The 14,298-nt window shown below is 39.1% G+C and overlaps 2 pseudogenes; both read right to left on the reverse strand.

Moving 5' to 3' along the window:
- Positions 1-5,850: 5,850 nt before the first annotated feature.
- Positions 5,851-6,531, reverse strand: LOC100758925 (annotated as a pseudogene).
- Positions 6,532-9,868: 3,337 nt separating this feature from the next.
- On the reverse strand, positions 9,869-10,478 carry LOC118237640 (annotated as a pseudogene).
- Positions 10,479-14,298: the final 3,820 nt, after the last annotated feature.

Below are 14,298 nucleotides of genomic sequence, written 5' to 3' on the forward strand. Positions count from 1 at the left end.
CTTCTGAATCTGCTGCTCTCACACCCAGGTGCAGTCATTGTAGAACTGGAAGATGCCCTCAGTGATTCTCATTGTTATCAGCTTTATTCTGCCCTCTCACACTCTCGTGTACAGATCTTGACCCCCAACATTATGATAGGAACTTATTTGGAAGCATGAGGAATATTGTTGTTCTTATCCCAAATTCTGTAATCCCATAAAGGCTAGAATCTCTAAAGATTAAAAAAAAGTGAACTATCCCCTCAGCTAAAATCTTGGAATCTTTAATGTTCAAATCTGGAGAGCCTGAATCCACAAAATATAATCTCAATAGCAAAAAAAAAAAAAAAAAAAAAACACTGGAGAACATGCCATATGGAGAGGGAATTTCTGGGGAAGGGATCATACATAAGGTGTGCCAACAAAAAATCTTCAATATGAAAATGTGGAATTCTGTGGATATCCATTTTATCTGATAGAATTCTGAACAGTATCTAACCCTAGTAAATAAATGGACTTTGGGATCCCATTCCTCGTGGCGTTCCTCTCTCTTAGAGTATGCCATCCCACAAATAATACACTATTCCTAGATGATCCCTGATGGAAGGACTCACCCTCCTGTGGTCTGGATGAGGGGTGGGACAGGGGTGTCAATGGAGAGCTTGGGAGGATGAGAGGGAGAGGGAAATAGGATTGATGTGTAAAATAACCTCGTTTCTATAAATAACATATACATTAAGAAAAATAAATTGAAGCCTCCTGGTGTCTTTCTCTAAGGCTTCACCAAGAACCAGGTACAGTAAGGAATATCATGATTCATCCACAAAAACTGTACAGGATACTTGAACACTGCTCTGTCTCCACAGGTAAAGCACCAAGTCATACACAGATCCGAACAAATCACTCAGCCAAAGCACACAATCCTGTTTCATAATATAGCTATTACTCCCTTATGAAAGTTTCTGGAGTTTATCCATGAAAAATTTTTGCCATTGCCATCAACTTCTCGTTTCCTGGGTCCAGCATTTATATAGCTACCAAGACTCCCTAAATTTCCTGGGGGCCTTTGATGTTAACTATAAAGATTGTGATGGGATAATAATGGAACTGATGAGGTGGCTCCTCAGAATTACTTTTAGCAACTGAAGCTTTTATTTTCTAAGGCAGATTCCTCTCTACTTATCTGAAGCACATTAGTGAACATTAAGCAGTAAGTACCTGTAGGATGTAACATGACTGAGAAGGCAATGCCCTCAAATACAAGCCTAAGACATGGGTTTGAAACCACAGCATGTTATCAAAAGTCACTTGGAAAGCCAGGTCAATGTCAGTAACACCTGTAATGAATTCAGCTGGAGACTAGAGAATATTTAGAATCTCTGGTTTCTGTATATAAAGCCAATTTTTCAATGTAAGACTCAAGAAATGACAATTAAGTCCTGTATTGTCTACTGGATATATGAATCTAAGGCAAAAACCAAAAATTCAAAAAATCAATCATATACACACAGGAAATGAAAAAATGTTACTAATGAGGCCTTTTCTTTTTTGTTCATTTTTTTTACTTTTTTGAATTGAATTACAAACAAGATTGAATTACATGACAATCTCAGTTCCCTTCTCCCTCCGTTCCTCCCCTACCATCCCCCAACTAAAACCCTACCCATCACATATCCTTTCTTCTAATCTATACCTGACTCAAACTTTCTGCTCCCTCGTGACATCTGCATTCTTCCATTTCTTCCTTTCTCATTCTCATAGCTCCCTTCCCCTAAAGAGGCCTCTTCATTGCATTTCCATTTATTTATTTCATACACACCAGACAAAAATTGCGTAATAGGAACATAGTAGTGATGAACAAATGACACATCTTTACAGGCACATGACAATGGAATGTGACAGCAGATGGACCAATCCTGAAGGGACATGTCACATATAAAATGCCTGCTTGCTGTTAAGAGGCTACATGTTTCTTCTTGTGCCGAAAGGACACTAAGCATGTAGCCTACCCACCCTGTGCCAATGAAGGTACACCGTTCATTGTGATTGGTGGCAATTCCTCCTGTGCCAGTCGTATGTGGATGATTAGTGGAAGCTTTGATTAAACAGGGAGCATATGTAAGGCTTCTATCCTGTGAGAAACGTTTCACTAGCTAGCAGATTATTTTTATGTCTGAACGGCCGTCAATATATATGACATGTGGAAGGCATCTTTTGCTTGTGTATGAAAGAATTTCATGTTTGAAGCATTAAATAATCCCTTTTGACACCTGGTACAGAAAAATGCCTTCTCCCTCTTCTGTCTTCTCTGGAGGGCTAAAAGCCTAGAGGGATACTTTAAGGTTCTGGGGAATTCCTCACATTTGTATGTCTTAGATTCTCTTTGGATTCTCTCTTGGTTGCCCTCATATGTGAAATTATCCTCATGGAAAAGGCATTCTTCAGTCTGTTCTGGCCAGGAGTTATTCTCTGGTTATACCTCCTCCACCAGGACACCTACAGAAGAAGATGCCTTCTATGACTCTTCTTGGTACCTTGAGGTGACTTGATTTGATTTTCTATAATCCTGAGATATTGCATCAGAAACACACCCTTACTCAGGCTCAGAACCATTGTCTTTTGGGATAATAAAAATGGAGTCTTTATCATTTACAGGACACTTACCACCACCATTTAATTACTAACATTCAAGGGATTGCTGTAGCCATCTTCAATGTCTTCATGTCCTGTGGAAATAAAACAGTTTATGATAATGTGCCCAAGAGAGGGTCCCCACACAACACCACTCCTGTTTGCTAAGTGATGCTCACCTGTTCTCAATAAAAAGTCTTGGGGGATCTGCAAGTGTTTTTCTTGCATTCTCTTGTGTTGATGATGTTGCTGATTGCTATTCTTTCAGAAGATTGTTGACTTCTTTTAAGCATATATTCTCAAAAATGAAGACTTTCTGTCCCTGCATGTACACATTAAACTGTAAGCAGAGTCAGATGACAATTATCAGTGAATCTGCCCTCTAATCAATTGCATGGAATCACTTGACTATGGGTTAGCTTTTTGTCTACCTCTCATTTCTAATGCTCTCATCTTGGTATTCACAGGTTATGTTCCCTAAAGTAACTACTAAATATATATCCATAAGTTTTGCATCTCTGTTGCTAAGGAAAATGTAAAGTTATATTTCTGTCATGTCTGTCTACAACATTATCTTCAACTCATCAGTATGCTGAGAGAGGAAACATAATACTGGACCAGACTGGAATATAAGATCTTTCCACTTCCAATAAGGCCTCTCAGTCTTCCAAGGATTTTCCCTCATTGCAGCCAAGACATGCCTGTTATCACAAAGTTGTTATCTTAGTAAAAGTATACCAAGGATCGATATGATTTGCACAATGGCAATTAGAAAAGTATATATGGAATGTTTGAAAAATTTCACCACATTGCTACTTCTGTCAATGACTGAGAATTATGAAAACATACATATTGAAATATGACCAGATTTAATTACATATATATTAAATATTTCAGTTTTCAAAATTTGCATTGCAGCTCCCTTAATCATCAAGAAAATTCTTATTGGCGTGTGTTGAATATGAATTTGAGAGTCTTATCTCAACATAAGAACTAATATTCTCACATATTGTTTTTTTTGGTGATAAAGGCAGTGTATCATAGAATGGGTGCCTTGTATCCTAGTTTGTTCACAAACTTACTAATTAATTGAGAATGACTTGGAACTACAATCCTAAAACTTCCTTATCCCCAGTGCTAGGGTCCCAAAGATGCGCCACTACATCAAGTATTCTTTTCCTTTGCCTGTTTTTGTTTGTTGTTTTGATGGTGTTGTTCTTCTGTTTGTAGACAATCCCCCCGTGCCAATGTAGCCTTGGATATGCTAGACCTGATAGATAGTCCATGTTGACCTAACAGTGAAATAAACTGGACTCTGAAATCTTAATGTTGGGATTTAAAACGTGCATTAAGGAGTGATTTTTTCCAAATGATCTAATTTGTAGATTCAATTGTGTTACCTGAAATTTATACATTGAGATCTTATACCCTAACATTGAGGTCTTATGTTAATCACAACAGAAAAGACGAAATCCAAATTCCATCATATCCAAGACTCCTAGAAGCTCAGCGACTAAAATTTCTGAAGTCTAAAGTCTTCCAAATCCATATCCAAAAAATTTGAATGATGAAGCCTCAAGCTGAAAAGCTGCCATGAGAGAAAAAAAATGTCATGTGAAAGGGAAAGAATTCCAAATTTATCAAATGGCTTATCCAAAAAGCACAATGTTTTATTCTTGAGTAAAAAGAAAATTCATGAAATGGCCTGGCTTTGGTGGCTCATGCCTAGAGGCAGAGGCAGGCTTATAGAAGTGACTGTAACTCTAGCTGGTCTATAGAGAGAGTTCCTGGACATCTGGGGCTGCTACACAATGACAGTATGTCTTGAAAAACAAAAAACAAAATAAAAACCAAACAAAAGCCTGATTTGTCTGCACTGATACTCATTATATTTGATGATAATCTGGGTTGTAATAAAATAAAGCAATGTTGGTCAGAAGAATGATTCCAATGAATATATTTGTTTTCATGAGTATAATAAACCTACTACTAGCTTGGTGTGTTGGCTCAGGCCATTAATGCCAGCACTTGGGTTGCAGAGGCACAGGAATCTTAGTGAGTTCAAGGCCAGTCTGGTTTACATGGAGAGTTCCAGTATAGGCAAAGTGTTACAAAGCAGAAACCATGTCTGGAGAAACAAAACAAAACAAAACAAAACAAAACAAAAAAAAAAACAATGAAAATAAAACATACCTACCTGTATCCCAGTATTTACTTCCTTTCTGAGAATTGCATGGGTGACAATTCGGGGTAGCCCTGGAATGGTTGCAAAAAGCCAGTGAGTTTTAATCCCTTACACACAACTTAAATTCCAACACTAGGTAAACACAGGCTGGTGGATCTCTTATTTGAGGCCAGCCTGAGCCACAGAGACACAAATTCCCTCAAAACAACAGTAATTAGGAAGGGAAACAAAAGGAATGTTTGAAGTAGTATGGTAGCCTTACAATCCCAGAAGTAACAAGCAGAAGCACAGGATTTGAGTGTAAGGTCATCCACAATTAGCTAGTTTGAGAAAAGACTTGGCTACAGGAAGACAAGTTGCAACAACAAAAACAATGATAAAAACAAATAAGCAAAGTGAAATAAAAATAAAGAAGGACAAAGAAGAGAAAATCAAACCACCCTTTCCTTTTGGCCACACAGCTTTAATTCCTACGCAGATCACGGTCTTCACATTATGTCTATAAATCTCATGTTTTCACAAAAGAAAATACATGCCACACTGTCTGCCAACAGAGATGGCCTGCTTCAGCCTCTGCCTTTTCTATTTTATACATCAGACACCTCCTGGGTGCCTGCTCTCCTCTGTCTTATTCTAGTGCTAATGGATTACAACATGGAAGAAAACTGATTTGACCTCTCTTAGCAGCTATCAATAATAAGTAGCTCCTTGATCAAAGGTGGAAATTTAACAATTTTGATCAAAAGTACATTGAATAAGCAAGGAAGAAGGCATGAACACACAGAAGTAGGAAAGAGTGAGGAAATTAAGAAAAGATAATATTTTACTGTTGTAAGGAATTAATGATTACATGTGGGATCTTATCTAATTATATAGATTTTCATAGGAAGGAATGAATTCCATTCTCCCATTAGTCATATAGACTCTGCAGTTCTTCCTAAAAGTATACTCAAGTCTCATTTCTAATCATAGAAATTAAGTCAAATCACCCTACCTAGCTATGTCCCAGGTTTTTAATTGTTCACATCATTGTTTTCTCTGATTTTATCTTTTCTTCAGCCAGTTAATCTCTCTAGCTCAAGATCATACTGGAAGGGATAACTCCAATATGGAAGGTGATTTTTGATGACAGGTCTGTCCTTCTTCTGGCACTGAGAGCCACAGAATGTAGCCACCTAGCCAAGCCCATAGATGTGGAATTCCTGAGTCTGCTTCTCACTCACTGTACAAGGAGGGTATTGATAATCATTGTAGGCATAGGAATTTTCTTCATCTTTCAACACATCTCCATTTGGATATACTACAGGACAGGGAATTGTTCTTCATAGGGTTTGGGGGAAGAAGCTGGATAGCTAGCAAGTCAGTATAAATTATGCTCCGTTTGTTTGCTGGATGTCTCTTCAGTGTTGTGTCACCAGCCCTATAATACCAATTGCAGGTTGTCCAGGCTACTACTGTCCAGAGTCACTGCAATGAGATGTACCACGTGAAACCAGGGAGCACCCCCACCTTGTGGTTCCCACAGCAGCTTATTCAGAAGCCTGGCAGAACCCTTCCCAGGTTTTTTAATGAAGGCATATGCTAATATTTTACCATCATTTCCATCAGATTACTTCCATTCCACCTTCAAAGGAGTAGCTCTCCAACACTGGTATGTCTTGCTTATCTATCAGACTGTATTTGGTCTTCCTGACCACCTGGCAAAAATACATGAAGCCCCATTTAAAGTGGGACATGGCCATCCGGGCACTCTTGCTAGGTGGATCTGCTCCCTCCAGAGGCAAAAGATTTAGGAAGGAATAAATGGATGACTCTGAAATGAGGCCAGCTACCTGGGAAAAGATGAAAGCAGCCATGATTCTTGGAAAAGCTTTAGACCCACTGAGGCTCTTGGAAGGAAAAATCTCACCCTGTTGAGGTGCCTGCAGGCTGTGCAGTGTGCTCAAGATTTCCCTGTTTTGTGAGCTATCACCTGTGCTTGGTTGAACTTCCGTGATGCAGCTGTCTTTTGTTAATTATGACTCCTTTATGTAACCCCTCATCCATGTCCCTGTATGTAGCTCCAGTGAAACTCATCATTTCACCAAATTGGACTTTAGTGCCATCTGAGTTTCAGTCTGTTATGGGTTCCATGTCTTGGGTGAGCTGACATGTGTTGCATGTCCTCAGGACAACAAGGCTCATTTGTTTTCATTTTATTATGAATAGGGTGGTAATAAACATAGTTGAACAACTTTCTCTATCCAGTCTGAGTGTGTGTGTATAAAATGTGTGAGAGAGCATGTCTTTGGTGTTCAAGGGAAAAACTTGAGTGTCCATGTTTGTCTTTTACTAGCATTGCTACCTACCTGTCCAGCTTCTGAAAATTTTCTTGTCTCTATTTAATAACAGAGACACTGGGATTACAATCTTGGGGAGCCTTCACTTTCAATAAACATATGACCTTTAAAATTTAATGGGATTGGTAGCAGGGAAACTACAGAAGACTGAGTGACATCTGAATATTGTAGAATACTACTTTACATGAATAGATTCAAAACTTGAAAATGCTTTCTGTGAGTGAACGCTAGATCTTATGACGAAGAAGGCAATGGAATTTAATTAATACGATGATCTTGGAGAAGGTATTCTTGGGTACAGACTTATCTATTTGTTGGAATTTATATGTGGTGTCATTTTCACAAGAGTGTCTCAGTTCCACTGAAAAGAAAAAGGGGGTGTTCTCATAAAAGAGGGAAGAAAATAGAACCATATATTAATTTTAACATTTGCCTGAAGATGCCTCACAGCCAGCTCCAGTGTGCAGTATTCTGTATTCCTCGCTAGGTGGTCTCAGGGCATTTGATACTGTAGACATCCTTGCCCAGGCTGCTAGAAGAAGGGAAATTTTTTTTTTACTTTTTGAAGATCTTGGATGTGGGGGAGGTGCATTTAGGAGTTGCAGATATAAGATTACCATGAGATGTAGCCCAGCCTGAGCTATTAGTCCCCAAGAAGAGATTGTGTATGGCCAAGGCCCACAGCAGCAGCAGCTGTCAAAACTATGCAGTTGAAGCCACAACTGTGGATAGGAGACAAAAGTAGAGCCTCAACCCAGGCTCAAGTTTCCACCTCAGTTGCAGCCTGAGGCACAAAGGATTCTCAAAGCTCAGGTCCATCTCCTGAGGAGCTCTGACTAAAACTCCTTCAAGACCTGTGACTCATAGCCCTGATAATACAAGGTTACCATATTGTTGGGAGCTGCAAAGTACTGCGCCCAAAAGATGGCACTGGTTTCTACCAGCCCAACAGGGAGTGCTCTCTGTGGTAAACAACTCCTAATTTGGTAAAGGCCATGTATCTTCTTAATTCTGCTTGGAGACAACCTATCCTGGCGCGACACATAGGGTTACATGGTTTGTAGGTGTACACTATATCAGGCCCCATCTTTCTCTACCGGGGCCGCCATTCACTGTAAATCAAAGTTCCCGATCAAACTGTGAGAAGAAGATTCCTCAGTGTTTCCTGGTTCTTGCTGGTCAAGGGTGGACACCATACCAAGTCCCACTTATCACTTTATTGTGAACCTTTGGTTCAGACCTAAAATTGACATATCATGGAAGAGGTGGCCTTGCAGACAACGGCCAGGATATTGCATAATCTCTGGCATTGGGGAAATTGGTCCTCCTGTGTCCTAAGGACCTCAAGTCAAATCCTGGTGTTGGCTCCTTGATTTCAGCAGCTCAGTCAAACTCCAGAGTTTGTGCAGCTGCCAACTGAAGTGTGTTATGCATGAAGTTTTGTTTTCTCTTAAGACAGACGGCATGTGCTGAAGCTCCTATCACTCCTCCCTTCTCCTCCCAGAATGAAAAAGTAGTAGGCATATGCCACCTCTGCATTCAGATCATTTCCTTTATTTAGACACTGGTGCTAAATCAATATTGCCCAGGCTTCTGATGAATTTTCTGTGAACTTCTTGCTTTTGTGACCTGGATGGTGTGATTTTAACTGGTAGAGAAGTTTGGACAACAATGAGAAAGAAATTCCACATAAAATCTTGGGGAATTGGCAGAGATAATGTAGCAGCCAGAGGTTTCTAAGACACCATGAGGAGAACAAGGCCTCAGAATGAAATAACTCTGGCTCATATGGGATCACAGAGTCTTATCTGACAATCAATCACCCTGTATAAAATTTAGTAAGTCATTGCCTGGAGAGATGGCTTATAAGATGAAAACATTGACTGCACTTGAACAGGACCTGAGTTCAATTCCAAGTAGTCAGATTGCTCACAGCTATGTATAACTCCAATTCCAGGGGATCTGGCATGTTCACCCAGATACAAATGTATTCAAAACAACAATGTACATGAAAAAAATTTAAAAGACAAAAATAAGTCCTCTGAACAGGTATTTTGCTTGTTTAACTAGATATTTTTGTGGGTCTTCTAACTGTGGATGTGGCACTGACTCTGACTAATTTCTTTGATTTGGGGAATTTTTCTGTTTGGTGTGTTTCCTCATCCTGCCTTGATAAGAGTGCTTGTGGCCAGCCAGGCAGTGGTGGAGCACACCTTTAATCCCAGCACTGCTGAGGCAGAGGCAGGCAGATCTCTGTGAGTTCCAGGCCAGCCTGATCTCCAGAGCAAGTGCCAGGTAAGACTCCAAAGCTACACAAAGAAAACGTGTCTGGAAAAAAAATGAGTGCTTGTGGCCAGTCTCAATAAATTTGATTGTTGTCACAGGGAGGCCAGCTATTTTCTGCAGGTGAATAAATGAGGAGAGGATCAGAAATAGGGGTGAGGTGGGGAGAAGACAAAGAGGAGTTGGGAGAGATTAAACTGCAGTGAGGATGTATATGAGGGAAGAATAAAAAATGAAAATGTTCAACATAGAATTTTCCTTTCTCTTTCAATTCATTTTCTTCCTTTGATTTTTGATTTGCCTTTTGTTTTCTGAGACAGGGTTTCTCTGTTGATGAAGATACCATGTAGAGCAGGTTGGCCTTGAACTGACTGAGATCTCCCACCCTCTGCCTCTTGAGTAATTTGATTGAAGTTGTGATTGCTGACTGGCTCTTGGTTATCCCCCCACCTCAGTCATCATCCTTCTTCTCTCCCACAGCATGTGGAGGAGGACTAATTTCATTTGGTGGTGGAGGTGGTGGTGTCTCACTGCTGGATACGGAGCCATTTTCCTTGTCCTTGCCTTTTCTAGTTTTCTTTTCCTTTTCTTTCTTTCCTCTACCACTGTCACTATTCTCAGGTAGGTTTTTGAGAATGAATGTACAGAGTTTATGAGGTGTGTCAAGCATGCCTTGGCACCCACAGGATTTACAGGAATTAACTATTGTTTGCTTCTTTTTGGATTGACATGCAGAACGGCTTCAGGATTCTCACACTCAGGACAAAGAAAAAAATTTTTTTAATAAATCCATCTAACATGTGTTGCAGCTTATTCGCCTCATGTGATCCCTTGGCAAAGTACTGGTCATTCTTAGCATCAAATTGGGTCTGTGCCCCCAGCTCACATTCAAATTATTTAATGGGATACATTGGAAGCCGATTAAGTGCCTTTGCAACGTCAACTATATTGACTATAACTATCTTGATTTCATTTCCTTTGCCCTCAACCTTGGCAATCAAAAAGGGCATACTGTAGCGATAGAACTGGTCTGACACGATTCGGTTGACATTGACAGACATTTTGGCTTATTAGTGACTTTATCAATAAGATGAAGATACCTTTGATTGCAATTATTTGGTATCTTCTGTCTGGAGAAGAAGAGATGACATAAATGACTGCAAGTGTTCTTGGTCTCTGACATGAAAAAGTTTTCACCACTGAGGTTGAAAGCTTCTTGCTTGTATGCTCTTACCCCAATACAGGTACCAATGGCTGTGCAACAGCTCATTTTTGTCAAATAAAGACATAAACCCAACTCGGCTCGCTTGAGACTGGGAGGAAGAGACACTGGCAGTGTGGCAGGCGGTGAGCAGAGGGGTGGCCTGGCAGGTGCTGCTGCTGAGAAGCAGAAGGAACTGTCCCAAGGAAGTCTGCGTCCACACCAGCAGCACCAAGCCTGGGTACCTGGCAGGGACATGGTCTTGAGCCAAGTGTTGGAGCAGAGGGAGCACACGGCAGGGGCGCGGGGCCAACACCCCCCTGCGGACTCTTATCATATGTATTTTTATCTGTGGATATTAGCCATCAAATGAATGATAACAACGCTATAACCTATGGCCTTGTATAAGTTAGTTATAGAAGGAGTGGCAAGGGGTACAAAATGGATGTTCATGATGTTAGTTTGGCTGCTTTGCTTTCCTGCCCTGGGGGTTGTTCAGTGTACATACTCATCTTCAGCCACTAAAGCAATACATCTTCATATTTTCTATGTTCCCTTTTAAAAGTGCCTTGAGCAATTACTATCCTCCTTTCTCTCTCCCTTCCCTTCTTTCTTCCCTTCTTTCTTTCTTTCTTTCTTTCTTTCTTTCTTTCTTTCTTTCTTTTCCTTTCCTTCTATCTCTCTCTTTCGTTCTTTCCTCCTTTCATTCTCAGTCTCTCTCCATTCCTCTTCTTCTGCTGCTTCTGTACCTGGAGGCTTGACTGCCCCCTCCCATTAGCTTTTTCATGACCCCTTTCCCTAATAAAAATTCCCTCTACTTGAAACTTGCCAAATTGCACCTTTCTCTCCCAAACTGCTTTTCTTAAATTATACACCAGGGTGTTGGGTAACAGAATATATTTTATGAGTAAACATTTGGTGGGTGTAGATTGGAATTGGATTGTCATATTCGGTGTGAGAGGAGAAATAGGGTTGAATGAGGAAATGTGAAGAATGACAGCTAAAACTGATGGGTGTTAGTGTTGAGATAGGAAAATTTAGAGCAGTAAATAGTTCCTGAGATATATGAAACTCATATTAATTAATTCTACAAAGAATGAGGGAGATAGAGTTCCAACTGCTCATATCTAGACATCAAATCAAGCTTCCAGTAACAGGACTGGGTTGCACTCATTTGAGTCAATGGTTAAAGTGGTCCTGAGAAAATCCTCAAACAATCCAGCCTGCTGTGAAGACCATAGTGTCCTCTCCACAACTGATAGTAAGGCCCTATTGCTTAAGATAATACCTACAGAATTCATTAACATATAAAGGTCAGGTTGTTACCTACTTTAGAACTTTACCAACATGTTCCAGAATCATTATTATGGGAAGGGATTCATCAGTGTACCAAAAAAGGATCATTAACACCAACACAGCCACAAAATTTACCATGTGTAATCATTCCTGACTGCAAAAATTCTGTGGCATTGGTAGCACAGGCTTGTGGGAGTAATTCATAATTAACCAATATGTAAATTGACTTCAGCCTCACTGCAGAACATAGAATCCCTATTTGGCACTCCTTAGAGGACATAGAGCTGAGTACCTAGCCCAGAGATATAGTGTAATACCAAATATTGCTTCTCCAATAAAAAATGTTGTGACAAAATGACTCTCATATACTTGTAGATCAAAAAGTTATTCAAGTATCACCAGAAAGTCTTTCTCCTGTAGACAATGGGAATAAACACAGAGATGCACATCCAGATATTATTCAGAGAGATTGAGATACCTTTGGACACACACCTCTAAGTAGGATGTATCATATTCCTCTCCTCAGCACAAAAGAAACCACTCAGAAGAGGATCGAGTAGACTATGGGAACCAAAGGGCATGGATAACACCAGGAGAACAAGATCTTCTAATGACCAAAACTTATATGAACACACAGGAGCTGAAGTATAAATCATAGAGCCTTTATTGCTCTAAATCAGATCCTTGGAATATAAACTATGGCTTTCCAGTTATTGTTTTTATGGCATTTCTATGTTTGTGAATGAGTGGATATATGTTTCTTTTGTTTCTCCTGTGGTTCTTTCCCTCATGCTGTTTTGCGTTGTCCATCTTTGAGGTAATAGATTTTGTTTTATCTTATTATTTCATTTTATTAAAAAGTCTTTATGATAAAATATACATAACATTTTTTACTTGTTTTAAAGTGAGTAATAAAATTTTCTTATCACAAATAATACATGAATGAGTTCAGAGAGGTCAGAATAGGAAATTGCATCCTCTAGAGCTGAATTGATGAATGCTTATGGACATCCATGTGGGTTCTGGGAATGAAAGCCAAGTCCTCTGGAAGAGCAGTCAAGGTTTGTGTCCATTGAGGCCATGACTTCAGCCCCATTAATACAGATCTTTACAAAGAGTATTATATTTTAACTTTTCTGTTTTGAGATTATTCAAAACCTTGTGAGGTTTAAATTATATCCAGTTGCCTTAGATATGAAAAAAATGAAAATCTTAGTTTCAATGAGAGTTCTCTATCTGAGTGAGAATGGAAAGAATCAAAAGATGAGTAAAAATTAGTGAGCATGTGTGAATTTTGGGGAATCCCCTGAACATACCTAATGTGTGTAGAAAATGAGGCAGCCAGTGTAGTTAGCAGTATACAGAAGCTTTTGTAAATAAAAGGACAAGTATGTTATTGTCCATACACAATTGTAAGGGGACTACCTGAAGGTACATATGTTGGTACAGCACATAGACACTTGCCTGTCCATGTTTGTTTCAGAAATATTCAGTATATGAATGATGTGAAATCAACTTTTCTGCTGGGCAACAAATTAGCAAATTAAGAAAAAATATCATTTATTTTTTTTATTTCACTTCAAAAACAAATAGTGATCATTTTTATTTACAATCATTCTTAGAATTTTCAGGTGTTAATTCAAAAAGTTATCTCATTTAAATACATAGTAATTTTTAACTGTGTTAAATAGTAAATAAAGAGCTTCTATGTAATTCATAATTAATTGAAATTAAAGGTAAATGGATAATTTTACTGGGTCTGTCGTTCAATTAGATAAAATAAAAGTCAGATAAAAGGCATGCAGATTTATATACAAACAACAATTTGCCCTCAGGCTGGAAGAATTAAATGATACCATTAGAGGAATACGAGATGAAACAGGACATAACCATTTCAAACTCAAGAGTCAGCTATGGGAAATTAAGACTTTTCAACAACTATAGAGGCAAAGTGTGTTTCTTTGGTCTTTCAGTCTGTTTGTCGATCTGAATGTCTGTTTCTCTCTCTCTCTCTCTCTCTCTCTCTCTCTCTCTCTCTCCTCACACACACACAACAACACCACACACACACACACACATATGATACTGTATGTGTGTGTGTTACATACAAATATATTAGATAAAGAAAAACAGGTATTTTTTGAGGATTGAACACTCTTGCCATAATTGAGGATGGGGTAACAAGTAAAGCCAATGAGAGAAAAGTCCATAAGAAAATATCATCAGTAAACTCTCCCACTAACATTTAAGATCCTAGAATACAAAATTGAGTAGCTGACTATGACAATGGAATAAGAATTTTCACAGTCCTTCTTTGCTACTAAGACACTCAGCACAAATCTTCAAGTCACTTCTGGAATGTAAATTAGCAAAACAATGTGGGA

Source organism: Cricetulus griseus, unplaced genomic scaffold (genome assembly GCF_003668045.3).
Source record: "Cricetulus griseus strain 17A/GY unplaced genomic scaffold, alternate assembly CriGri-PICRH-1.0 unplaced_scaffold_427, whole genome shotgun sequence".
Lineage (NCBI taxonomy): Eukaryota > Metazoa > Chordata > Mammalia > Rodentia > Cricetidae > Cricetulus > Cricetulus griseus.